The following is a 27,988-nucleotide window of genomic DNA, read 5'->3' on the forward strand; positions in this document are numbered from 1 at the left end:
GGTGGTGGTTTCTATCCTTCCTTCTCTGACAGTAGTAGCCGGGGTGTTGGTAGCCACTGGCTGTTGTATCATACCCTGTATACGAGGACTCACCCAAAGACTGATTGAGACAGCCTTAATGAAACAGATGCCCCTAAAAGGGAATCAGGCAGGGGAACTTTATCGACTAAATAATGAGGGGATGAGTGAGACCAAGATGGATGAAATATCCAGAATGATGCTTGTGAATTTCGGGGGCGATGCTTAAAAGAAAAATTGCAGAAGGTAACAAATGGTAATTAAAGAAAATGGGGAAATTGTGGGATGTGGGAAAACTAGTGTTACTTCTGCAATTCCATTTACTTGTACAAGGCAAAAAAAACTCACACCAGTGTGTAATTGTTTTAGCCAAGAGCTGAGTCAACAAGAATGGAAACGATGTGGAGGAAATACATAATTGTTTTTGTATTAGCTAAAATTGTATGCAAGAATGAAACGTGACTGCAAAACAATGGTAGATATTACAGGCGAATAGATAAGATGCTGTGAGGGGAGGAAGTTCAGCTAGGTACGCCTGTACAAACAGGAGATATAAACATCTGTTTCCCACTTTTACAGAGACACAGGAACAAACCCCAATTAAAAGGGTCATAGGGATCAGGGGAAGGTACAGATGGAGGGAGTAGATAATGGTGAAGAAAGAATATGCCTAACAATGACCTACAGCAGGATGAGGTCAAATGGCCTTGTGAGGCCAGAAATAAGCATTTTGTCACAGACAAGGCCGGATAAGGCAAGAGATAAACAGGGGTAATGGGGGTCGGTCTTAGGGAAGTGGACGATGTAAACAGGGGAGGAGCAATGAAAAACAAAAGAAACCAAATTATATAAATATTGTGTATGAATTGAATTTGGGGTGTGTATGTCCCTTGCCTTGTAGACACTGGACATCACACCCTCTTGCAAGAGTAAAATAAAGGACACTACTGATTCAGATTTTGTCTCGGACTGCAATTATTGAAGTGTGTGAGCTTTGTTTCTCATAGTTCCAGACCCTAACCCCTGGATTAATCCGGCCTATCCCACTCTCTCAGACACTGTATTCCAGACCCTAACCACTGGATTAACCCGGCCAACCCCACATTCTCTGACACTGTATTCCAGACACTAAACTCTGGATTAATCCAACCTATCCCACTCTCTCAGACACTGTATTCCAGACCCTAACCACTGGATTAACCCGGCCAACCCCACATTCTCTGACACTGTATTCCAGACACTAAACCCTGGATTAATCCAACCTATCCCACTCTCTCAGGCACTGTCTTCTCAAACCTAACCATTGGATTAATCCAGCACACCCACACTCGCAGACACCGCATTCCAGAACCTACGTCCTGGATTAATCCGGCCTATCCCAAACATTCTCGGACACTGTGTTCTAGACCCTAATCCCTGGATTAATCCGAACAATCCCACACTCTCAGACATTGTGTTCCAGAACGTAACTCGTTGATAGAATGGGCCGATCCTACACTCTCAGACACTGTGTTCCAGACCCTAGCCCCTGGATTAATCCGGCCTATCCCACACTCTCAGACACTGTGTTCCAGACCCTAACCCCTGGATTAATCCGACCAAATCCACATTCTCAAGCACTATGTTCCAGATCCTAACACCTGGATTAATCCGACCTATCCCACTCTCTCAGGAACTGTGTTCCAGACACTAACTGCTGGATTAGTCCGACCTATCCCACTCTCTCAGGAACTGTGTTCCAGTCCCTAACTCATGGATTAGTCCAGCCTATCCCACTCTCTCAGGCACTGTGTTCCAGACTCTATTCCCTGTATTAATCCTGCCTATCCTACTCTCTCAGGCACTTTGTTGCAGACACTAAACTCTGGATTAATCTGGCCTATCCAACAATGTCAGACACTCTGTTCCAGTCCCTAACCCCTGGATTAATCCAGCCTATCCAACTCTCTCAGGCACTGTGTTCCAGACCCTAACCACTGGATTGACCCTGCCTATCCCACACCCTCGGGCACTGTGTACTGACCCTAACCCCTGGATTAATTTAGCCTAACCCACACTCTCTAAAAGTGTATTCCAGACAACAAACCCTGGATTAATCCGACCTATCCTACTCTCTCAAGCACTGCTTTCCAGACCCTAAATCCTGGAATATTCCGGCCTATCCCACACTCACACACTGTGTTCCAGACCCTAACGCATGGATTAATCCAGTCTATCCCATAAACTCAGACATTGTATTCCAGACCCTAACCCGTGGATTGACCCGGCCTCCCCAAACTCTCTGACACTGTGTTCCCGACCCTAACCCATGGATTGACCCGGCCTCCCCAAACTCTCTGACACTGTGTTCCAGACCCTAACCCATGGATTAATCCCGCCTATTCCACACTCTCAGATACTGTATTCCAGAGCCTAGCCCTTGGATAAATCTGGCCTATCCCACACCCTCAGACCCGTGTTCCAGACACTAATCCCTGGATTATTCCGACCTACGCCACTCTCACAAGTACTATAATCCAGACACAAACCCCTGGATTAATCCGGCCTAGCCCACATTCTCAGGCACTGTGTTCCCGACCCTAACCCCGGATTAATCTGGCCTATCCCACACTCTCAGGCACAGTGTTCCAGACCCTATTTCCTGTATTAATCCGACCTATCCCACTCTCTCAGACACTGTTTTCCAGAACCTAACCCTTGGATTAATCCGGCCTATCCCACTCTCTCAGGCACTGTGTTCCAGACTCTAACCCCTTGATTAATCCGACCAATCACACACTCTCAGACATTTTGTTCCAGAATGTAAACCCTGGATTGACCGGGCCTATCCCACACTCTCAGACATTGTATTCCAGACCCTAACCCCTGGATTAATCTGGCCTATCCCACACTCTCAGACACTGTGTTCTAGGACCTAACCCCTCGATTAATCTGGCCTATCACACACTCTCAGACACTGTTCCAGACCCTAACCCCTGGATTGACCCGGCCTCCAACACACTCTTAGACACTGTGTTTCAGATCTAATCCCTGGATTCTCCGGCCTCCCCCAGACTCTCAGGCACTGTATTCGAGACCCTAAACCCAGGATTAATCCAGCCCATTCCACACTCTGAGGCACTGTGTTCCAGACCCTAACCCCTGGATTAATCCGGCCTATCCCACAGTCTCAGGGACTGTGTTCCAGACACTAACAATTGGATTGACCCGGTCTATCCCACACTCTCAGACACTGTTCCAGACCCTAAATCCTGGACTATTCCGGCCACCCCCACATTCTCAGGCTCTTTGTTCCAGAGACTAGCCCCTGGATTAATCCGGCCTATCCCACACTCTCAGACACTGTGTTCCAGACCAAAACCCTGGAATATTCCAGCCTGCCCCACACTCTCAGACACTGTGTTCCAGACCCTAACCCCTGGATTATTCCGTCCTACCCCACACTCTCAGACACTGTGTTCCAGACCCGAATGCCTTGATTAATCCGGCCTATCCCACACTCCCAGGTACTTTGTTCCAGACTCTAACCCCGGGATTGAATCGGCCTTCTCCACACTTTCCGGAACTCTGTACCAGACCCTAACCCCTGGATTAATCCTGCCTATCCTACTCCCGCACTGTATTCCAGACCCAAACCGCTGGATTAATCCGGCCTATCCCACGCTCTCAGACACTGTGTTCCAGACCGTAACCCCTGGATTAATCCGACCTATCCTACTCCCGCACTGTGTTGCAGACCCTAACCCCTGGATTGACCCGGCCTATCCTACACTCTCAGACACTGTGTTCCAGACCGTAACCCCTGGATTAATCCGGCCTATCCCACTCTCTCAGACACTGTGTTCCAGACGCTAACACCTGCATTAATCCGGCCTATCCCACTCTCTCAGACACTGTGTTCCAGACCCTAACCCCTGGATAGACCCGGTGTCCCCACACTCTCAGGCACTGAATTCCAGACCCTAACTCCTGCATTAATCCAGCCTATCCCACACTCTCAAACGTTGTGTCCCAGACCTTCACACCTGGATTAATCCGGCCTATCCCTCACGCTCATACACTGTGTTCCAGACCCCAACCCATGGATTAATCCAGTCAATACACACTCTCAGGCACTGTGTTTCAGACACTAACCCCTGGATTAATCCGACCTATCCCACTCTCTCAAGCACTGCATTCCAGACCCTAACTCCTGGAATATTCCGGTCTATCCCACACTCACACACTGTGTTCCAGACCCTAACCCCTGGATTAATCTGGTCTATCCCATAAACTCAGACAATGTATTCCAGACCCTAACCCCTGGATTGACTCGGCCACCCCAAACTCTCTGACACTGTGTTCCAGATCCTAACCCCTGGATTAATCCAGTCAATACACACTCTCAGGCACTGTGTTTCAGACACTAACCCCTGGATTAATCCGACCTATCCCATTCTCTCAAGCACTGCATTCCAGACCCTAACACCTGGATTATTACGGCCTCCCCAAACTCTCATGCACTTTGTTCCAGACCCTAATCCCTGGATTAATCCGGCGTACCCACACTCTCAGACACCCTGTGTTCCAGACTCTAACCCCTGGATTAATCCGGCCCATCCCACACTCCTAAATAATTTGTTCCAGACTCTAAACCCGGGATTGAATCGGCCTTCCCCACACGTTCCGGCACTTTGTACCAGACCCTAATCCCTGGATTAATCCGGCCTATCCTACTCCCGCAGACACTGAATTCCAGACCCACACTGCTGGATTCATCCAGCCTATCCCACACTCTCTGACACTGTGTTTCAGACCCTAACCCCTGGATTGACCTGGCCTATCCCATACTCTCAGGCACAGTGTTCCAGACCGTAACTCCTGCATTAATTCAGTCTATCCCACACTCTCAAATGCTGTGTCCCAGACCTCAACACCTGGATTAATCCGACCGATCCCACACTCTCAGAAATTGTGTTCCAGATCCTAACCCCTGGATAGACCGGGACTATCCTACACTCTCAGACACTGTGTTCCAGGCCCTAACCCCTGGATTAATCCGGCCTCTCCCACACTCTCAGGTTCTTTGTTCCAGACCCTAATCCCTGGAATCTTCCGGCCTACCCCACACTCTCAGACACTGTGTTCCAGACCCGAACCTATGGATTATTCCGGCCCATCCCACACTCTCAGACACTGTATTAGACACTAACCCCTGGAATATTCCGGCCAACTCCACACCCTCAGCCACTGTGTTCCAGACACTAACCCCTGGATTGTTCCGGCCTATCCCACACCCTCAGCCACTGTGTTCCATACGCGAACCCGTGCATTAATCCGGCCTATCCCACACTTACCAGCACTTTGGTCCAGACCCTCAGCCCTGGATTTTCCGGCCTATCCCACACTCTCAGGCACTTTGTTCCAGATCCTAACCCCTGGATTAGTCCGGCCAATCCCTCACTCTCAGACACTGTGTTCCACACCGTAATGCATGGATTAATCCGGCCTATCCCACACTCCCAGATACTTTATTCCAGTCTCTAACCCAGGGATTCACCCGGCCACACCAAACTCTCTGACACTGTGTTCGAGACCCTAAATTCTGGATTGAACCGGCCATCAGTTCATCTCTTGGATCATCTCCTCGAGCCTGTGTGAGTTAGATTGTCAGAGTGGGGTCAGTCTGCTCTTCCCTGGGTGTGTTACATTGACAGAGTGGGGTCAGTCTGCTCTTCCCTGGGTGTGTTACATTGACAGAGTGGGGTCAGTCTGCTCTTCCCTGGGTGTGTTACATTGACAGAGTGGGGTCAGTCTGCTCTTCCCTGGGTGGGCTACATTGACAGAGTGGGGTCAGTCTGCTCTTCCCTGGGTGTGTTACATTGACAGAGTGGGGTCCGTCTGTTCTTCCCTGGGTGTGTTACATTGACAGAGTGGGGTCAGTCTGCTCTTCCCTGGGTGTGTTACATTGACAGAGTGGGGCAGTCTGCTCTTCCATGGGTATGTTACTCTGACAGAGTTTGATCAGTCTGCTCTTTTTTGGGTGTGTGTGACATTGAAAGAGTGGGGTCAGTCTGCTCTTCCATGGGTGTGTTACATTGACAGAGTGGGGTCAGTCTGCTCTTCCCTGGGTGTGTTACATTGACAGAGTGGGGTGAGTCTGCTCTTCCCTGGGTGTGTTATATCGACAGAGTGGAATCAGTTTGCTCTTCCCTGGGTGGGTTACATTGACACAGTGGGGTCAGTCTGCTCTTCCCCGGGTGAGTTACATTAACAGAGTGGGGTCTATCTGCTCTTCCTTGTGTGGGTTACATTGACAGAGTGGGGTCAGTCTGCTCTTCCCTGGTGTGTTACTTTGACAGAGTGGGATATGTCTGTTCTTGCCTTGGTGTGTTACATTGACAGAGTGAGTTCATTCTGCTCTTCCCTGGTTGGGTTACATTAACAGACTTGGGTCAGACTGCTCAACCCTGGGTGGGTTACATTGGCAGAGTGAGGTCTGTCTTCTCTTCCCTGGGTGTGTTACATTGAAAGAGTGAGGTCATTCTGCGATTCCCTGGGTGTGTTACATTGACAGAGTGGGGTCAGTCTGCTCTTCCCTGGGTGTGTTACATTGTCAGAGTGGGGTCAGTCTGCGCTTCCCTGGGTGTGTTACATTGACAGAGTGGGGTCATACTGCTCTTCCCTGGGTGTGTTACATTGTCAGAGTGGGGTCAGTCTGCGCTTCCCTGGGTGTGTTACATTGACAGAGTGGGGTCATTCTGCTCTTCCCTGGGTGTGTTACATTGACAGAGTGGTGTCATTCTGCTCTTCCCTTTGTGAGTTTCATTGACAGAGTGGGGTCAGTCTGCTCTTCCCTGGGTGTGTTTATTGACACAGTGGGGTCAGTGTGCTCTTTCCTGGTAGTGTTACATTGACAGAGTGGGGTCAGTCTTCTCTTCCCTGGGTGTGTTACATTGACAGAGCGGGGTCAGTCTGCTCTTCCTTTTTTGAGTTACATTGACAGATTGGGGTCAGTCTGCTCTTCCCTGGGTGTGTTCCATTGACAGAGTGGGGTCAGTCTGCTCTTCCCTGGGTGTGTTACATTGACAGAGTGGGGTCAGTCTGCACTTTCCTGGCTGGGTTACGTTGACAGAGTGGGGTCAGTGTGCGCATCCCTGGGTGTGTTACATTGACAGAGTGGGGTCGGTCTGGTCTTCCCTGGGTGTGTTACATTGACAGAGGGGGGTCAGTCTGCCCTTCCCTGGGTGTGTTACATTGACAGATTGGGGTCAGTCTGCTCTTCCCTGGGTGTGTTACATTGACAGAGTGAGGTCAGTCTGCTCTTCCCTGCGTCTGTTACATTGACAGAGTGTGCTCAGTCTGCTCTTCCCTGGGGGTGTTAAATTGACAGAGTGGGGTCAGTCTGCTCTTCCCTGGGGGTGTTACATTGACAGAGTGGCGTCAGTCTGCTCTTCCCTGGGTGTGTTGTATTGACAGAGTGGGGTCAGTCTGCTCTACCCTGGGTGTGTTACATTGACAGAGTGGCGTCAGTCTGCTCTTCCCTGTGTGTGTTACATTGACAGAGTGGGGTCAGTCTGCTCTTTCCTGGGTGGGTTACAGTGACAGAGTGGGGTCAGTGTGCTCAAACCTGGGTCTGTTACATTGACAGAGTGGGGTCAGTCTGCTCTTTACAGGTTTTGTTACATTGACAGAGTGAGGTTGGTCTGCCCTTCCCTGTGTGTGTTACGTTGACAGAGTGGGGTCAGTGTGCTCAAACCTGGGTGCGTTAAATTGACAAAGTGGGCTCAATCAGCTCTTCCCTGTGTGTGTTACATTGACAGAGTGGGGTCAGTCTGCTCTTTACAGGGTGTGTTACATTGACATAGTGGGGTCAGTCTGTTCTTCCATGGGTGTGTTACATTGACAGAGTTGTGTCAGTCTGTTCTTCCCTGGGTGTGTTACATTGACAGAGTGGGGTCAGTCTGCTATTCCCTGTGTGTAACATTCACAGAGTGGGGTCAGTCTGCTCTTCCCTGTGTGTGTTAGATTGACAGAATTGGGTCAGTCTGCCATTCCCTGGATTTGTTACATTGACAGAGTGGGCTCAGTCTTCACTTCCCTGTGGGTGTTACATTGAAAGAGTGGGGTCAGTCTGCTCTTTAATCGGGGTGTTAAATTAACAGAATGGGGTCAGTCTGCGCTTCCCTGGGTGTGTTACATTGTCAGAGTGGGGTCGGTCTGCCATTCCCTGTGTGTTTTACATTGACAGAGTGGGGTCAGTCTGCTCTTTACAGAGTGTGGTACATTGACAGAGTGGGGTCAGTCTGTTCTTCCCTAAGTGTGTTACATTGACAGAGTTGGGTCCGTCTGCTCTTCCCTGGGTGTGTTCCATTGACAGAGTGCGGTCTGTTTGCTCTACCCTGGGAAGGTTACATTGACCGATTGGGGTCAGTCTGCTCTTAACTGAGTGGGTTACATTGACAGAGTTGGGTCAATATGCTCATCCCTGTGTGTGTTACATTGACAGAGTGGGGTCAGTCTGCTCTTTCCTGGGTGGGCTACATTGACAGAGTGGGGTCAGTGTGCTCAAACCTGGGTGCGTTAAATTGACAGAGTGGGGTCCGTCAGCTCTTCCCTGGGTGTGTTACATTGACAGAGTGGGGTCGGTCTGCTCTTTACAGGGTGTGTTACATTGACAGAGTGGGGTCAGTCTGCTCTTCCCTGGGTGTGTTACATTGACAGAGTGGGGTCAGTCTGCTCCTGCATGTGTGTTACATTGACAGAGTGGGGTCAGTCTGCTCTTCCCTGTGTGTGTTACATTGACAGAGTGGGGTCAGTCTGCTCTTCCCTGGGTGTGTTAGATTGACAGAATGGGGTCAGTCTGCTCTTCCCTGGGTGTGTTATAATGACAGAGTTGGGTCAGTCTGCTCTTCCCTGGGGGTGTTACATCGACAGAGTGGGGTGAGTCTGCTCTTCCCTGGGGGTGTTTTATTGACAGAGTGGGGCCAGTCTGCTCTTCCCTGGGTGTGTTATATTGACAGAGTGGGGTCAGTCTGCTCTTCCCTGGGTGTGTTACATTGACAGAGTGGGGTCAGTCTGCTCTTCCCTGTGTGTGTTACATTGACAGAGTGGGGTCAGTCTGCTCTTTACTGGGTGGGTTACATTGACAGAGTGGGGTCAGTGTGCTCAAACCTGGGTGTGTTACATTGACAGAGTGGGGTCAGTCTGCTCTTTGCAGGGTGTGTTACATTGACAGAGTTAGGTTGGTCTGCCCTTCCCTGTGTGTGTTACGTTGACAGAGTGGGGTCAGTGTGCTCAAACCTGGGTGCGTTAAATTGACAGAGTGGGGTCAGTCAGCTCTTCCCTGTGTGTGTTACATTGACAGAGTGGGGTCACTCTGCTCTTTACAGGGTGTGTTACATTGACATAGTGGGGTCAGTCTGTTCTTCCATGGGTGTGTTACATTGACAGAGTTGTGTCAGTCTGCTCTTCCCTGGGTGAGTTACATTAACAGAGTGGGGTCAGTCTGCACTTCCCTGTGTGTGTTACATTGAAAGAGTGGGGTCAGTGTGCTCTTCCCTGGGGGTGTTAAATTAACAGAGTGGGGTCAGTCTGCCCTTCCCTGGATGTGTTGCATTCACAGAGAAGGGTCAGTCTGCTCTTCCCTGGGTGTGTTACATTGTCAGAGTAGGGTCGGTCTACCCTTCCCTGTGTGTTTTACATTGACAGAGTGGGGTCAGTCTGCTCTTTACAGAGTGTGTTACATTGACAGAGTGGGGTCAGTCTGTTCTTCCATGTGTGTGTTACATTGACAGAGTTGGGTCAGTCTGCTCTTCCCTGGGTGTGTTATATTGACAGAGTGGGGTCAGTCTGCTCTTCCCTGTGTTTTACATTGACAGAGTGGGGTCAGTCTGCTCTTCGCTGGGGGTGTTACTTTGATAGAATGGGGTCTGTCTGCTCTTCCCTGGGTGTGTTATATTGTCAGAGTTGGGACAGTCTGCTCTTCCCTGGGTGTGTTACATTGACAGAGTGGGGCCAGTCTGCTCTTCCCTGGGTGTGTTATATTGACAGAGTGGGGTCAGTCTGCTCTTCACTGGGTGTGTTACATTGACAGAGTGGGGTCAGTCTGCTCTTCCCTGGGTATGTTACATTGACACAGTGGGGTCAGTCTGCTCTTTCCTGGTAGTGTTACATTGACAGAGTGGGGTCAGTCTACTCTTTTCTGGATGGGTTACATTGACAGAGAGGGGTCAGCGTGCTATTCCCTGGGTGTCTTAAATTGACAGAGTGGGGTCAGTCTGCTCTTCCCTGGGTGTGTTACATTGACAGAGTGGGGTCAGTCTGCTCTTCCCTTTTTGAGTTACATTGACAGATTGGGGTCAGTCTGCTCTTCCCTGGGTGTGTTACATTGACAGTGTGGGGTCAGTCTGATCTTCCCTGTCGGTGTTACATTGACAGTGTGGGGTCAGTCTGATCTTCACTGGGTGTGTTACATTGATAGAGTGGTGTCAGTCTGCTCTTTCCTGGGTGGGTTACGTTGACAGAGTGGGGTCAGTGTGCTCTTCCCTGGGTGTGTTACATTGACAGAGTGGGATCGGTCTGCTCTTCCCTGGGTGTGTTACATTGACAGAGGGGGGTCAGTCAGCCCTTTCCTGGGTGTGTTACATTGACAGAGGGGGGTCAGTCAGCCCTTTCCTGGGTGTGTTACATTGACAGAGTGGGATCGGTCTGCTCTTCCCTGGGTGTGTTACATTGACAGAGGGGGGTCAGTCAGCCCTTTCCTGGGTGTGTTACATTGACAGATTGGGGTCAGTCTGCTCTTCCCTGGGTGTGCTACATTGACAGAGGGGGGTCAGTCTGCCCTTCCCTGTGTGTGTTACATTGACAGAGTGTGCTCAGTCTGCTATTCCCTGGGGGTCTTACATTGACAGAGTGGGGTCAGTCTGCTCTTCCCTGGGAGTGTTACATTGAAAGGGTGGGGTCAGTCTGCTCTTCCCTGGGGGTGTTAAATTGACAGAGTGGGGTCAGTCTGCTCTTCCCTGGGGGTGTTACATTGAAAGAGTGGGGTCAGTCTGCTCTTCCCTGGGGGTGTTAAATTGACTGAGTGAGGTCAGTCTGCTCTTCACTGGGTGTGTTACATTGACAGAGTGGGGTCTGTCTGCTCTTCCCTGCGTGTATTACTTTGATAGAATGGGGTCAGTCTGCTCTTCCCTGGGTGTGTTATATTGACAGAGTCGGGTCAGTCTGCTCTTCCCTGTTGGTGTTACATCGACAGAGTGGGGTCATTCTGCTCTTCCCTGTGTGTGTTACATTGACAGAGTGGGGTCAGTCTGCTCTTTCCTGGGTGGGTTACATTGACAGTGTGGGGTCAGTGTGCTCAAACCTGGGTGGTTACATTGACAGAGTGGGGTCAGTCTGCTCTTTACAGGGTGTGTTACATTGACAGAGTTAGGTTGGTCTGCCCTTCCCTGTGTGTGTTACGTTGACAGAGTGGGGTCAGTGTGCTCAAAACTGGATGCGTTAAATTGACAGAGTGGGGTCAGTCAGCTCTTCCCTGTGTGTGTTACATTGACAGAGTGGGGTCAGTCTGCTCTTCCATGGGTGTGTTACATTGACAGAGTTGTGTCAGTCTGCTCTTCCCTGGGTGTGTTACATTGACAGAGTGGGGTCAGTCTGCTATTCCCTGTGTGTAACATTGACAGAGTGGGGTCAGTCTGCTCTTCCCTGTGTGTGTTAGATTGACAGAGTGGGGTCAGTCTGTTCTTCCATGTGTGTGTTACATTGACAGAGTTGGGTCAGTCTGTTCTTCCATGGGTGTGTTACATTGACAGAGTTGTGTCAGTCTGCTCTTCCCTGGGTGTGTTACATTGACAGAGTGGGGTCAGTCTGCTATTCCCTGTGTGTAACATTCACAGAGTGGGGTCAGTCTGCTCTTCCCTGTGTGTGTTAGATTGACAGAATGGGGTCAGTCTGACCTTCCCTGGATGTGTTACATTGACAGAGTGGGGTCAGTTGGATCTTCCCTGGGTGAGTTACATTAACAGAGTGGGGTCAGTCTGCTCTTCCCTGGGTGTGTTCCATTGTCAGAGTGGGGTCGGTCTGCCCTTCCCTGTGTGTTTTACATTGACAGAGTGGGGTCAGTCTGCTCTTTACAGAGTATGTTACATTGACAGAGTGGGGTCAGTCTGTTCTTCCTTGAGTGTGTTACATTGACAGAGTTGGGTCATTCTGCTCTTCCCTGGGTGTGTTCCATTGACAGAGTGCGGTCTGTTTGCTCTTCCCTGGGAAGGTTACATTGACCGATTGGGTTCAGTCTGCTCTTAACTGAGTGGGTTACATTGACAGATTTGGGTCAGTGTGCTCATCCCTGTGTGTGTTACATTGACAGAGGGGGTCAGTCTGCTCTTTCCTGAGTGGGCTACATTGACAGAGTGGGGTCAGTGTGCTCAAACCTGGGTGCGTTAAATTGACAGAGTGGGGTCCGTCAGCTCTTCCCTGGGTGTGTTACATTGACAGAGTGTGGTCGGTCTGCCCTTCACTGTATGTGTTACATTGACAGAGTGGGGTCAGTCTGCTCTTTACAGGGTGTGTTACATTGACAGAGTGGGGTCAGTCTGCTCTTCCCTGGGTGTGTTACATTGACAGAGTGGGGTCAATCTGCACTTCCCTGTGTGTTACATTGACAGAGTGCTGTCAGTCTGCTCTTCCCTTTGTGATTTTCATTGACAGAGGCGGGTCAGTCTGCCCTTCCCTGGGTGTGTTACACTGACAGATTGGGGTCAGTCTCCTCTTCCCTGGGTCTGTTACATTGACAGAGTGGGGTCAGTCTGCTCTTCCCTGGGTGTGTTACATTGACAGAGTGTGCTCAGTCTGCTCTTCCCTGAGGGTCTTACATTGACAGAGTGGAGTCAGTCTGTTCTTCCCTGGGGGTGTTACATTGAAAGAGTGCGGTCAGTCTGCTCTTCCCTGGGGGTGTTAAATTGACAGAGTGAGGTCAGTCTGCTCTTCCGTGGGTGTGTTAAAGTGACAGAGTGGGGTCAGTCTGCTCTTCCCTGGGTGTGTCACATTGCTAGAATGGGGTCAGTCTGCTCTTCCCTGGGTGTGTTATATTGACAGAGTTGGGTCAGTCTGCTCTTCACTGGGGGTGTTACATCGACAGAGTGGGGTGAGTCTGCTCTTCCCTGGGGGTGTTTTATTGACAGAGTGGGGCCAGTCTGCTCTTCCCTGGGTGTGTTATATTGACAGAGTGGGGTCAGTCTGCTCTTCCCTGGGTGTGTTACATTGACAGAGTGGGGTCAGTCTGCTCTTTACAGAGTGTGTTACATTGACAGAGTGGGGTCAGTCTGTTCTTCCATGTGTGTGTTACATTGACAGAGTTGGGTCAGTCTGCTCTTCCCTGGGTGTGTTACATTGACAGAGTGGAGTCAGTCTGCTCTTCCCTGTGTGTTACATTGACAGAGTGGGGTCAGTCTGCTCTTCCTTGGGGGTGTTACTTTGATAGAATGGGGTCAGTCTGCTCTTCCCTGGGTGTGATACATTGACAGAGAAGGGTCAGTCTGCTCTTCCCTGGATGGGTTACATTGACAGAGTAGGGTGAGTCTGCTCTTCCCTGGGTGTTTTATATCGACAGAGTGGAATCAGTTTGCTCTTCCCTGGGTGTGTTACATTAAAAGAGTGGGGTCAGTCTGCTCTTCCCTTTGTGAGTTTCATTGACAGAGTGGGGTCAGTCTGCTCTTCCCTGGGTGTGTTACATTGACACAGTGGGGTCAGTCTGCTCTTTCCTGGTAGTGTTACATTGACAGAGTGGGGTCAGTCTGCTCTTCCCTGGGTGTGTTACAGTGACAGAGTGGGGTCAGTCTGCTCTTCACTGGGTGTGTTACATTGACAGATTGGGGTCAGTCTGCTCTTCCCTGGGTGTGTTACATTGACACAGTGGGGTCAGTCTGCTCGTTCCAGGATGGGTTACATTGACAGAGTGGGGTCAGTCTGCTCTTCCCTGGGTGTGTTACATTGACAGAGTGGGGTCGGTCTGCTCTTCCCTGGGTGTGTTACATTGACAGAGGGGGGTCAGTCTGGCCTTCCCTGGGTGTGTTACACTGACAGATTGGGGTCAGTCTGCTCTTCCCTGGGTGTGTTACATTGACAGAGTGGGGTCAGTCTGCTCTTCCCTGGGGGTCTTACATTGACAGAGTGGAGTCAGTCTGCTCTTCCCTGGGGGTGTTACATTGAAAGAGTGCGGTCAGTCTGCTCTTCCCTGGGGGTGTTAAATTGACAGAGTGAGGTCAGTCTGCTCTTCCGTGGGTGTGTTACAGTGACAGAGTGGGGTCAGTCTGCTCTTCCCTGGGTGTGTTACTTTGCTAGAATGGGGTCAGTCTGCTCTTCCCTGGGTGTGTTATATTGACAGAGTGGGGTCAGTCTGCTCTTCCCTGGGGGTGTTTCATCGACAGAGTGGGGTGAGTCTGCTCTTCCCTGGGGGTGTTTTATTGACAGAGTGGGGCCAGTCTGCTCTTCCCTGGGTGTGTTATATTGACAGAGTGGGGTCAGTCTGCTCTTCCCTGTGTGTGTTACATTGACAGAGTGGGGTCAGTCTGCTCTTTCCTGGGTGGGTTACATTGACAGAGTGGGGTCAGTGTGCTCAAACCTGGGTGTGTTACATTGACAGAGTGGGGTCAGTCTACTCTTTGCAGGGTGTGTTACATTGACAGAGTTAGGTTGGTCTGCCCTTCCCTGTGTGTGTTACGTTGACAGAGTGGGATCAGTGTGCTCAAACCTGGGTGCGTTAAATTGACAGAGTGGGGTCAGTCAGCTCTTCCCTGTGTGTGTTACATTGACAGAGTGGGGTCAGTCTGCTCTTTACAGGGTGTGTTACATTGACAGAGTGGGGTCAGTCTGCTCTTCCCTGGGTGTGTTACATTGACAGAGTGTGCTCAGTCTGCTCTTCCCTGGGGGTCTTACATTGACAGAGTGGAGTCAGTCTGCTCTTCCCTGGGGGTGTTACATTAAAAGAGTGCGGTCAGTCTGCTCTTCCCTGTGTGTTTTACATTGACAGAGTGGGGTCAGTCTGCTCTTTACAGAGTATATTCCATTGACAGAGTGGGGTCAGTCTGTTCTTCCCTGAGTGTGTTACATTGACAGAGTTGGGTCAGTCTGCTCTTCCCTGGGTGTGTTCCATTGACAGAGTGCGGTCTGTTTGCTCTTCCCTGGGAAGGTTACATTGACCGATTGGGGTCAGTCTGCTCTTAACTGAGTGGGTTACATTGACAGAGTTGGGTCAATCTGCTCATCCCGGTGTGTGTTACATTGACAGAGGGGGTCAGTCTGCTCTTTCCTGAGTGGGCTACATTGACAGAGTGGGGTCAGTTTGCTCAAACCTGGGTGCGTTAAATTGACAGAGTGGGGTCCGTCATCTCTTCCCTGGGTGTGTTACATTGACAGAGTGGGGTCGGTCTGCCCTTCACTGTATGTGTTACATTGACAGAGTGGGGTCAGTCTGCTCTTTACAGGGTGTGTTACATTGACAGAGTGGGGTCAGTCTCCTCTTCCCTGGGTGTGTTACATTGACAGAGTGGGGTCAGTCTGCACTTCCCTGTGTGTTACATTGACAGAGTGGGGTCAGTCTGCTCTTCCCTGTGTGTGTTACATTGACAGAGTGGGGTCAGTCTGCACTTCCCTGGGTGTGTTAGATTGACAGAATGGGGTCAGTCTGCCCTTCCCTGGGTGTGTTACATTGACAGAGAAGGGTCAGTCTGCTCTTCCCTTTGTGAGTTTCATTGACAGAGGGGGGTCAGTCTGCCCTTCCCTTGGGTGTGTTACACTGACAGATTGGGGTCAGTCTGCTCTTCCCTGGGTCTGTTACATTGACAGAGTGCGGTCAGTCTGCTCTTCCCTGGGTGTGTTACATTGACAGAGTGTGCTCAGTCTGCTCTTCCCTGAGGGTCTTACATTGACAGAGTGGAGTCAGTCTTCTCTTCCCTGGGGGTGTTACATTGAAAGAGTGCGGTCAGTCTGCTCTTCCCTGGGGGTGTTAAATTAACAGAGTGAGGTCAGTCTACTCTTCCGTGGGTGTGTTACAGTGACAGAGTGGGGTCAGTCTGCTCTTCCCTGGGTGTGTTACTTTGCTAGAATGGGGTCAGTCTGCTCTTCCCTGGGTGTGTTATATTGACAGAGTTGGGTCAGTCTGCTCTTCACTGGGGGATGTTACATCGACAGAGTGGGGTGAGTCTGCTCTTCCCTGGGGGTGTTTTATTGACACAGTGGGGCCAGTCTGCTCTTCCCTGGGTGTGTTATATTGACAGAGTGGGGTCAGTCTGCTCTTCCCTGGGTGTGTTACATTGACAGAGTGGGGTCAGTCTGCTCTTTACAGGGTGTGTTACATTGACAGAGTGGGGTCAGTCTGTTCTTCCATGTGTGTGTTACATTGACAGAGTTGGGTCAGTCTGCTCTTCCCTGGGTGTGTTACATTGACAGAGTGGAGTCAGTCTGCTCTTCCCTGTGTGTTACATTGACAGAGTGGGGTCAGTCTGCTCTTCCCTGGGGGTGTTACTTTGATAGAATGGGGTCAGTCTGCTCTTCCCTGGGTGTGATACATTGACAGAGAAGGGTCAGTCTGCTCTTCCCTGGGTGGGTTACATTGACAGAGTGGGGTGAGTCTGCTCTTCCCTGGGTGTTTTATATCGACAGAGTGGAATCAGTTTGCTCTTCCCTGTGTGTGTTACATTAACAGAGTGGGGTCAGTCTGCTCTTCCCTTTGTGAGTTTCATTGACAGAGTGGGGTCAGTCTGCTCTTCCCTGAGTGTGTTACATTGACACAGTGGGGTCAGTCTGCTCTTTCCTGGTAGTGTTACATTGACAGAGTGGGGTCAGTCTGCTCTTTCCAGGGTGGGTTACATTGACAGAGTGGGGTCAGTCTGCTCTTCCCTGGGTGTGTTACATTGACAGAGTGGGGTCGGTCTGCTCTTCCCTGGGTGTGTAACATTGACATGGGGGGTCAGTCTGTTCTTCCATGTGTGTGTTATATTGACAGAGTTGGGTCAGTCTGCTCTTCCCTGGGGGTGTTACATCGACAGAGTGGGGTGAGTCTGCTCTTCCCTGGGGGTGTTTTATTGACAGAGTGGGGCCAGTCTGCTCTTCCCTGGGTGTGTTATATTGACAGAGTGGGGTCAGTCTGCTCTTCCCTGGGTGTGTTACATTGACAGAGTGGGGTCAGTCTGCACTTTCCTGGGTGGGTTACATTGACAGAGTTAGGTTGGTCTGCCCTTCCCTGTGTGTGTTACGTTGACAGAGTGGGGTCAGTGTGCTCAAACCTGTGTGCGTTAAATTGACAGAGTGGGGTCAGTCAGCTCTTCCCTGTGTGTGTTACATTGACAGAGTGGGGTCAGTCTGCTCTTTACAGGGTGTGTTACATTGACAGAGTGGGGTCAGTCTGCTCTTCCCTGGGTGTGTTACATTGACAGAGTGTGCTCAGTCTGCTCTTCCCTGGTGGTCTTACATTGACAGAGTGGAGTCAGTCTGCTCTTCCCTGGGGGTGTTACATTGAAAGAGTGCGGTCAGTCTGCTCTTCCCTGGGGGTGTTAAATTGACAGAGTGAGGTCAGTCTGCTCTTCCCTGGGTGTGTTACTTTGCCAGAATGAGGTCAGTCTGCTCTTCCCCTGGGTGTGTTATATTGACAGAGTGGGGCCAGTCTGCTCTTCCCTGGGTGTGTTATATTGACAGAGTGGGGTCAGTCTGCTCTTCCCTGGGTGTGTTACATTGACAGAGTGGAGTCAGTCTGCTCTTCCCTGGGTGTGTTATATTGACAGAGTTCGGTCAGTCTGCTCTTCCCTGGGGGTGTTACTTTGATAGAATGGGGTCAGTCTGCTCTTTCCAGGGTGGGTTACAATGACAGAGTGGGGTCAGTCTGCTCTTCCCTGGGTGTGTTACATTGACAGAGTGGGGTCGGTCTGCTCTTCCCTGGGTGTGTTACATTGACATGGGGGGTCAGTCTGCCCTTCCCTGGGTGTGTTACACTGACAGATTGGGGTCCGTCTGCTCTTCCCTGGGTCTGTTACATTGACAGAGTGGGGTCAGTCTGCTCTTCCCTGGGTGTGTTACATTGACAGAGTGTGCTCAGTCTGCTCTTCCCTGGGGGTCTTACATTGACAGAGTGGAGTCAGTCTGCTCTTCCATGGGGGTGTTACATTGAAAGAGTGCGGTCAGTCTGCTCTTCCCTGGGGGTGTTAAATTGACAGAGTGAGGTCAGTCTGCTCTTCCCTGGGTGTGTTACATTGACAGAGTGTTGTCAGTCTGCTCTTCCCTGGGTGTGTTAAATTGACAGTGAGGTCAGCCTGCTCTTCCGTAGGTGTGTTACAGTGACAGAGTGGGGTCAGTCTGCTCTTCCCTGGGTGTGTTACTTTGCTAGAATGGGGTCAGTCTGCTCTTCCCTGGGTGTGTTATATTGACAGAGTTGGGTCAGTCTGCTCTTCCCTGGGGGTGTTACATCGACAGAGTGGGGTGAGTCTGCTCTTCCCTGGGGGTGTTTTATTGACAGAGTGGGGTCAGTCTGCTCTTCCCTGGGTGTGTTATATTGACAGAGTGGGGTCAGTCTGCTCTTCCCTGGGTGTGTTACATTGACAGAGTGGGGTCAGTCTGCTCTTCCCTGTGTGTGTTACATTGACAGAGTGGGGTCAGTCTGCTCTTCCTGGGTGGGTTACATTGACAGAGTGGGGTCAGTGTGCTCAAACCTGGGTGTGTTACATTGACAGAGTGGGGTCAGTCTGCTCTTTGCAGGGTGTGTTACATTGACAGAGTAAGGTTGGTCTGCCCATCCCTGTGTGTGTTACGTTGACAGAGTGGGGTCAGTGTGCTCAAACCTGGGTGCGTTAAATTGACAGAGTGGGGTCAGTCAGCTCTTCCCTGTGTGTGTTACATTGACAGAGTGGGGTCAGTCTGCTCTTTACAGGGTGTGTTACATTGACATAGTGGGGTCAGTCTGTTCTTCCATGGGTGTGTTACATTGACAGAGTTGTGTCAGTCTGCTCTTCCCTGGGTGAGTTACATTAACAGAATGGGGTCAGTCTGCACTTCCCTGTGTGTGTTACATTGAAAGAGTGGGGTCAGTCTGCTCTTCCCTGGGGGTGTTAAATTAACAGAATGGGGTCAGTCTGCCCTTCCCTGGATGTGTTGCATTCACAGTGAAGGGTCAGTCTGCTCTTCCCTGGGTGTGTTACATTGTCAGAGTAGGGTCGGTCTGCCCTTCCCTGTGTGTTTTACATTGACAGAGTGGGGTCAGTCTGCTCTTTACAGAGTGTGTTACATTGACAGAGTGGGGTCAGTCTGTTCTTCCATGTGTGTGTTACATTGACAGAGTGGGGTCAGTCTGCTCTTCCCTGTGTGTTACATTGACAGAGTGGGGTCAGACTGCTCTTCCTTGGGGGTGTTACTTTGATAGAATGGGGTCAGTCTGCTCTTCCCTGGGTGTGTTATATTGACAGAGTTGTGTCAGTCTGCTCTTCCCTGGGGGTGTTACATCGACAGAGTGGGGTGAGTCTGCTCTTCCCCTGGGGGTGTTTTATTGACAGAGTGGGGCCAGTCTGCTCTTCCCTGGGTGTGTCACATTGACAGAGTTCGGTCAGTCTGCTCTTCCCTGGGTGTGTTACATTGACACAGTGGGGTCAGTCTGCTCTTCCCTGGGTGTGTAACATTGACAGAGTGGGGTCAGTCTGCTCTTCCCTGGGTGTGTTATATTGACAGAGTGGGGTCAGTCTGCACTTCCCTGGGTGTGTTACATTGACACAGTGGGGTCAGTCTGCTCTTTCCTGGTAGTGTTACATTGACAGAGTGGGGTCAGTCTGATCTTCCCTGTCGGTGTTACATTGACAGAGTGTGGTCAGTCTGCTCTTCCCTGGGTGTGTTACATTGATAGAGTGGGGTCAGTCTGCTCTTTCCTGGGTGGGTTACGTTGACAGAGTGGGGTCAGTCTGCTCTTCCCTGGGTGTGTTACATTGACAGAGTGAAGTCGGTCTGCTCTTCCCTGGGTGTGTTACATTGACAGAGGGGGGTCAGTCAGCCCTTTCCTGGGTGTGTTACATTGACAGATTGGAGTCAGTCTGCTCTTCCCTGGGTGTGCTACATTGACAGAGGGGGGTCAGTCTGCCCTTCCCTATGTGTGTTACATTGACAGAGTGTGCTCAGTCTGCTCTTCCCTGGGTGTCTTACATTGACAGAGTGGGGTCAGTCTGCTCTTCCCTGGGGGTGTTACATTGAAAGGGTGGGGTCAGTCTGCTCGTCCCTGGGGGTGTTAAATTGACAGAGTGGGGTCAGTCTGCTCTTCCCTGGGTGTGTTACATTGAAAGAGTGGGGTCAGTCTGCTCTTCCCTGGGGGTGTTAAATTGACAGAGTGAGGTCAGTCTGCTCTTCTCTGGGTGTGTTACATTGACAGAGTGGGGTCTGTCTGCTCTTCCCTGCGTGTATTACTTTGATAGAATGGGGTCAGTCTGCTCTTCCCTGGGTGTGTTATATTGACAGAGTTGGGTCAGTCTGCTCTTCCCTGGGGGTGTTACATCGACAGAGTGGGGTCAGTCTGCTCTTCCCTGTGTGTGTTACATTGACAGAGTGGGGTCAGTCTGCTCTTTCCTGGGTGGGTTACATTGACAGTGTGGGGTCAGTGTGCTCAAACCTGGGTGGTTACATTGACAGAGTGGGGTCAGTCTGCTCTTTACAGGGTGTGTTACATTGACAGAGTTAGGTTGGTCTGCCCTTCCCTGTGTGTGTTACGTTGACAGAGTGGGGTCAGTGTGCTCAAACCTGGATGCGTTAAATTGACAGAGTGGGGTCAGTCAGCTCTTCCCTGTGTGTGTTACATTGACAGAGTGGGGTCAGTCTGCTCTTTACAGGGTGTGTTACATTGACATAGTGGGGTCGATCTGTTCTTCCATGGGTGTGTTACATTGACAGAGTTGTGTCAGTCTTCTCTTCCCTGGGTGTGTTACATTGACAGAGTGGGGTCAGTCTGCTATTCCCTGTGTGTAACATTGACAGAGTGGGGTCAGTCTGCTCTTCCCTGTGTGTGTTAGATTGACAGAGTGGGGTCAGTCTGCTCTTCCCTTGGTGTGTTACATTGACAGAGTGGGGTCAGTCTGCTATTCTCTGTGTGTAATATTGACAGAGTGGGGTCAGTCTGCTCTTCCCTGTGTGTGTTAGATTGACAGAATGGGGTCAGTCTGACCTTCCCTGGATGTGTTACATTGACAGAGTGGGGTCAGTTGGATCTTCCCTGGGTGCGTTACATTAACAGAGTGGGGTCAGTCTGCACTTCACTGTGGGTGTTACATTGAAAGAGTGGGGTCAGTCTGCTCTTCCCTGGGGGTGTTAAATCAACAGAATGGGGTCAGTCAGCCCTTCCCTGGATGTGTTGCATTCACAGAGAAGGGTCAGTCTGCTCTTCCCTGGGTGTGTTACATTGACAGAGTGGGGTCAGTCTGCTCTTCCCTGGGTGTGTTACATTGACAGAATGGGGTCAGTCTGCTCTTCCCTGTGTGTGTTAGATTGACAGAATGGGGTCAGTCTGACCTTCCCTGGATGTGTTAAAATTGACAGAGTGGGGTCAGTTGGATCTTCCCTGGGTGAGTTACATTAACAGAGTGGGGTCAGTCTGCACTTCACTGTGGGTGTTACATTGAAAGAGTGGGGTCAGTCTGCTCTTCCCTGGGGGTGTTAAATTAACAGAATGTGGTCAGTCTGCCCTTCCCTGGATGTGTTGCATTCACAGAGAAGGATCAGTCTGCTCTTCCCTGGGTGTGTTACATTGACAGAGTGGGGTCAGTCTGCTCTTCCCTGGGTGTGTTATATTGACAGAGTGGGGTCAGTCTGCTCTTTACAGAGTGTGTTACATTGACAGAGTGGGGTCAGTCTGTTCTTCCATGTGTGTGTTACATTGACAGAGTTGGGTCAGTCTGCTCTTCCCTGGGTGTGTTACATTGACAGAGTGGAGTCAGTCTGCTCTTCCCTGTGTGTTACATTGACAGAATGGGGTCAGTCTGCTCTTCCCTGGGTGTGATACATTGACAGAGAAGGGTCAGTCTGCTCTTCCCTGGGTGGGTTACATTGACAGAGTGGGGTGAGTCTGCTCTTCCCTGGGTGTGTTATGTCGACAGAGTGGAATCAGTTTGCTCTTCCCTGGGTGTTACATTGACAGAGTGGGGTCAGTCTGCTCTTCCCTTTGTGAGTTTCATTGACAGAGTGGGGTCAGTCTGCTCTTCCCTGGGTGTGTTATATCGACAGAGTGGAATCAGTTTGCTCTTCCCTGGGTGTTACATTGACTGAGTGGGGTCAGTCTGCTCTTCCCTTTGTGAGTTTCATTGACAGAGTGGGGTCAGTCTGCTCTTCCCTGGGTGTGTTACATTGACACAGTGGGGTCAGTCTGCTCTTTCCTGGTAGTGTTACATTGACAGAGTGTGCTCAGTCTGCTCTTCCCTGGGGGTCTTACATTGACAGAGTGGAGAAAGTCTGGTCTTCCCTGGGGGTGTTACATTGAAAGAGTGCGGTCAGTCTGCTCTTCCCTGGGGGTGTTAAATTGACAGAGTGAGGTCAGTCTGCTCTTCCCTGGTTGTGTTCCATTGACAGCGTGGGGTCAGTCTGCTCTTCCCTGGGTGTGTTACTTTGCTAGAATGGGGTCAGTCTGCTCTTCCCTGGGTGTGTTATATTGACAGAGTTGGGTCAGTCTGCTCTTCCCTGGGGGTGTTACATCGACAGAGTTGGGTCAGTCTGCTCTTCCCTGGGTGTGTTACATTGACACTTTGGGGTCAGTCTGCTCTTCCCTGGGTGTGTTACATTGACAGAATGGGGCCAGTCTGCTCTTCCCTGGGTGTGTTATATTGACAGAGTGGGGTCAGTCTGCTCTTCACTGGGTGTGTTACATTGACAGAGTGGGGTCAGTCTGCTCTTCCCTGGGTGTGTTACATTGACACAATGGGGTCAGTCTGCTCTTTCCTGGTAGTGTTACATTGACAGAGTGGGGTCAGTCTGCTCTTTCCTGGGTGGGTTACATTGACAGAGAGGGGTCAGTGTGGTATTCCCTGGGTGTCTTAAATTGACAGAGTGGGATCAGTCTGCTCTTCCCTGGGTGTGTTACATTGACAGAGTGGGGTCAGTCTGCTCTTCCCTTTTTGAGTTACATTGACAGATTGGGGTCAGTCTGCTCTTCACTGGGTGTGTTACATTGACAGAGTGGGGTCAGTCTGCTTTTCCCTGGGTGTGTTACATTGACACAGTGGGGTCAGTCTGCTCTTTCCTGGTAGTGTTACATTGACAGAGTGGGGTCAGTCTGCTCTTTCCTGGGTGGGTTACATTGACAGAGAGGGGTCAGTGTGCTATTCCCTGGGTGTGTTACATTGACAGAGTGGGGTCAGTCTGCTCTTCCGTGGGTGTGTTACATTGACAGAGTGGGGCCAGTCTGCTCTTCCCTTTTTGAGTTACATTGACAGATTGAGGTCAGTCTGCTCTTCCCTGGGTGTGTTACATTGACAGTGTGGGGTCAGTCTGATCTTCCCTGTCGGTGTTACATTGACAGAGTGGGGTCAGTCTGCTCTTCCCTGGGTGTGTTACATTGATAGAGTGGGGTCAGTCTGCTCTTTCCTGGGTGGGTTACGTTGACAGAGTGGGGTCAGTCTGCTCTTCCCTGGGTCTGTTACATTGACAGAGTGGGGTCGGTCTGCTCTTCCCTGGGTGTGTTACATTGACAGGGGGGGGTCAGTCAGCCCTTTCCTGGGTGTGTTACGTTGCCAGATTGGAGTCAGTCTGCTCTTCCCTGGGTGTGCTACATTGACAGAGGGGGGTCCGTCTGCCCTTCCCTATGTGTGTTACATTGACAGAGTGTGCTCAGTCTGCTCTTCCCTGGGGGTGTTAAATTGACAGAGTGGGGTCAGTCTGCTCTTCCCTGGGTGTGTTACATTGAAAGAGTGGGGTCAGTCTGCTCTTCCCTGGGGGTGTTAAATTGACAGAGTGAGGTCAGTCTGCTCTTCTCTGGGTGTGTTACATTGACAGAGTGGGGTCTGTCTGCTCTTCCCTGCGTGTATTACTTTGATAGAATGGGGTCAGTCTGCTCTTCCCTGGGTGTGTTATATTGACAGAGTTGGGTCAGTCTGCTCTTCCCTGGTGGTGTTACATCGACAGAGTGGGGTCAGTCTGCTCTTCCCTGTGTGTGTTACATTGACAGAGTTAGGTTGGTCTGCCCTTCCCTGTGTGTGTTACGTTGACAGAGTGGGGTCAGTGTGCTCAAACCTGGATGTGTTAAATTGACAGAGTGGGGTCAGTCAGCTCTTCCCTGTGTGTGTTACATTGACAGAGTGGGGTCAGTCTGCTCTTTACAGGGTGTGTTACATTGACATAGTGGGGTCGATCTGTTCTTCCATGGGTGTGTTACATTGACAGAGTTGTGTCAGTCTGCTCTTCCCTGGGTGTGTTACATTGACAGAGTGGGGTCAGTCTGCTATTCCCTGTGTGTAACATTGACAGAGTGGGGTCAGTCTACTCTTCCCTGTGTGTGTTAGATTGACAGAGTGGGGTCAGTCTGTTCTTCCATGTGTGTGTTACATTGACAGAGTTGGGTCAGTCTGTTCTTCCATGGGTGTGTTACATTGACAGAGTTGTGTCAGTCTGCTCTTCCCTGGGTGTGTTACATTGACAGAGTGGGGTCAGTCTGCTATTCTCTGTGTGTAACATTGACAGAGTGGGGTCAGTCTGCTCTTCCCTGTGTGTGTTAGATTGACAGAATGGTGTCAGTCTGACCTTCCCTGGATGTGTTACATTGACAGAGTGGGGTCAGTCTGCTCTTCCCTGGGTGTGTTACATTGAAAGAGTGGGGTCAGTCTGCTCTTCCCTGGGGGTGTTAAATTGACAGAGTGAGGTCAGTCTGCTCTTCTCTGGGTGTGTTACATTGACAGAGTGGGGTCTGTCTGCTCTTCCCTGCGTGTATTACTTTGATAGAATGGGGTCAGTCTGCTCTTCCCTGGGTGTGTTATATTGACAGAGTTGGGTCAGTCTGCTCTTCCCTGGGGGTGTTACATCGACAGAGTGGGGTCAGTCTGCTCTTCCCTGTGTGTGTTACATTGACAGAGTGGGGTCAGTCTGCTCTTTCCTGGGTGGGTTACATTGACAGTGTGGGGTCAGTGTGCTCAAACCTGGGTGGTTACATTGACAGAGTGGGGTCAGTCTGCTCTTTACAGGGTGTGTTACATTGACAGAGTTAGGTTGGTCTGCCCTTCCCTGTGTGTGTTACGTTGACAGAGTGGGGTCAGTGTGCTCAAACCTGGATGTGTTAAATTGACAGAGTGGGGTCAGTCAGCTCTTCCCTGTGTGTGTTACATTGACAGAGTGGGGTCAGTCTGCTCTTTACAGGGTGTGTTACATTGACATAGTGGGGTCGATCTGTTCTTCCATGGGTGTGTTACATTGACAGAGTTGTGTCAGTCTGCTCTTCCCTGGGTGTGTTACATTGACAGAGTGGGGTCAGTCTGCTATTCCCTGTGTGTAACATTGACAGAGTGGGGTCAGTCTACTCTTCCCTGTGTGTGTTAGATTGACAGAGTGGGGTCAGTCTGTTCTTCCATGTGTGTGTTACATTGACAGAGTTGGGTCAGTCTGTTCTTCCATGGGTGTGTTACATTGACAGAGTTGTGTCAGTCTGCTCTTCCCTGGGTGTGTTACATTGACAGAGTGGGGTCAGTCTGCTATTCTCTGTGTGTAACATTGACAGAGTGGGGTCAGTCTGCTCTTCCCTGTGTGTGTTAGATTGACAGAATGGTGTCAGTCTGACCTTCCCTGGATGTGTTACATTGACAGAGTGGGGTCAGTTGGATCTTCCCTGGGTGCGTTACATTAACAGAGTGGGGTCAGTCTGCACTTCACTGTGGGTGTTACATTGAAAGAGTGGGGTCAGTCTGCTCTTCCCTGGGGGTGTTAAATCAACAGAATGGGGTCAGTCAGCCCTTCCCTGGATGTGTTGCATTCACAGAGAAGGGTCAGTCTGCTCTTCCCTGGGGGTGTTACATCGACAGAGTGGGGTCAGTCTGCTCTTCCCTGTGTGTGTTACATTGACAGAGTGGGGTCAGTCTGCTCTTTCCTGGGTGGGTTACATTGACAGTGTGGGGTCAGTGTGCTCAAACCTGGGTGGTTACATTGACAGAGTGGGGTCAGTCTGCTCTTTACAGGGTGTGTTACATTGACAGAGTTAGGTTGGTCTGCCCTTCCCTGTGTGTGTTACGTTGACAGAGTGGGGTCAGTGTGCTCAAACCTGGATGTGTTAAATTGACAGAGTGGGGTCAGTCAGCTCTTCCCTGTGTGTGTTACATTGACAGAGTGGGGTCAGTCTGCTCTTTACAGGGTGTGTTACATTGACATAGTGGGGTCGATCTGTTCTTCCATGGGTGTGTTACATTGACAGAGTTGTGTCAGTCTGCTCTTCCCTGGGTGTGTTACATTGACAGAGTGGGGTCAGTCTGCTATTCTCTGTGTGTAACATTGACAGAGTGGGGTCAGTCTGTTCTTCCATGTGTGTGTTACATTGACAGAGTTGGGTAAGTCTGTTCTTCCATGGGTGTGTTACATTGACAGAGTTGTGTCAGTTTGCTCTTCCCTGTGTGTGTTACATTGACAGAGTGGGGTCAGTCTGCTATTCTCTGTGTGTAACATTGACAGAGTGGGGTCAGTCTGCTCTTCCCTGTGTGTGTTAGATTGACAGAATGGTGTCAGTCTGACCTTCCCTGGATGTGTTACATTGACAGAGTGGGGTCAGTTGGATCTTCCCTGGGTGCGTTACATTAACAGAGTGGGGTCAGTCTGCACTTCACTGTGGGTGTTACATTGAAAGAGTGGGGTCAGTCTGCTCTTCCCTGGGGGTGTTAAATCAACAGAATGGGGTCAGTCAGCCCTTCCCTGGATGTGTTGCATTCACAGAGAAGGGTCAGTCTGCTCTTCCCTGGGTGTGTTAAATTGACAGAGTGGGGTCAGTCTGCTCTTCCCTGGGTGTGTTACATTGAAAGAGTGGGGTCAGTCTGCTCTTCCCTGGGGGTGTTAAATTGACAGAGTGAGGTCAGTCTGCTCTTCTCTGGGTGTGTTACATTGACAGAGTGGGGTCTGTCTGCTCTTCCCTGCGTGTATTACTTTGATAGAATGGGGTCAGTCTGCTCTTCCCTGGGTGTGTTATATTGACAGAGTTGGGTCAGTCTGCTCTTCCCTGGGGGTGTTACATCGACAGAGTGGGGTCAGTCTGCTCTTCCCTGTGTGTGTTACATTGACAGAGTGGGGTCAGTCTGCTCTTTCCTGGGTGGGTTACATTGACAGTGTGGGGTCAGTGTGCTCAAACCTGGGTGGTTACATTGACAGAGTGGGGTCAGTCTGCTCTTTACAGGGTGTGTTACATTGACAGAGTTAGGTTGGTCTGCCCTTCCCTGTGTGTGTTACGTTGACAGAGTGGGGTCAGTGTGCTCAAACCTGGATGTGTTAAATTGACAGAGTGGGGTCAGTCAGCTCTTCCCTGTGTGTGTTACATTGACAGAGTGGGGTCAGTCTGCTCTTTACAGGGTGTGTTACATTGACATAGTGGGGTCGATCTGTTCTTCCATGGGTGTGTTACATTGACAGAGTTGTGTCAGTCTGCTCTTTCCTGGGTGTGTTACATTGACAGAGTGGGGTCAGTCTGCTATTCCCTGTGTGTAACATTGACAGAGTGGGGTCAGTCTACTCTTCCCTGTGTGTGTTAGATTGACAGAGTGGGGTCAGTCTGTTCTTCCATGTGTGTGTTACATTGACAGAGTTGGGTCAGTCTGTTCTTCCATGGGTGTGTTACATTGACAGAGTTGTGTCAGTCTGCTCTTCCCTGGGTGTGTTCCATTGACAGAGTGGGGTCAGTCTGCTATTCTCTGTGTGTAACATTGACAGAGTGGGGTCAGTCTGCTCTTCCCTGTGTGTGTTAGATTGACAGAATGGTGTCAGTCTGACCTTCCCTGGATGTGTTACATTGACAGAGTGGGGTCAG

This window comes from Chiloscyllium punctatum, chromosome 30 (genome assembly GCF_047496795.1).
Source record: "Chiloscyllium punctatum isolate Juve2018m chromosome 30, sChiPun1.3, whole genome shotgun sequence".
In the NCBI taxonomy this organism is placed as follows: Eukaryota; Metazoa; Chordata; class Chondrichthyes; order Orectolobiformes; family Hemiscylliidae; genus Chiloscyllium; species Chiloscyllium punctatum.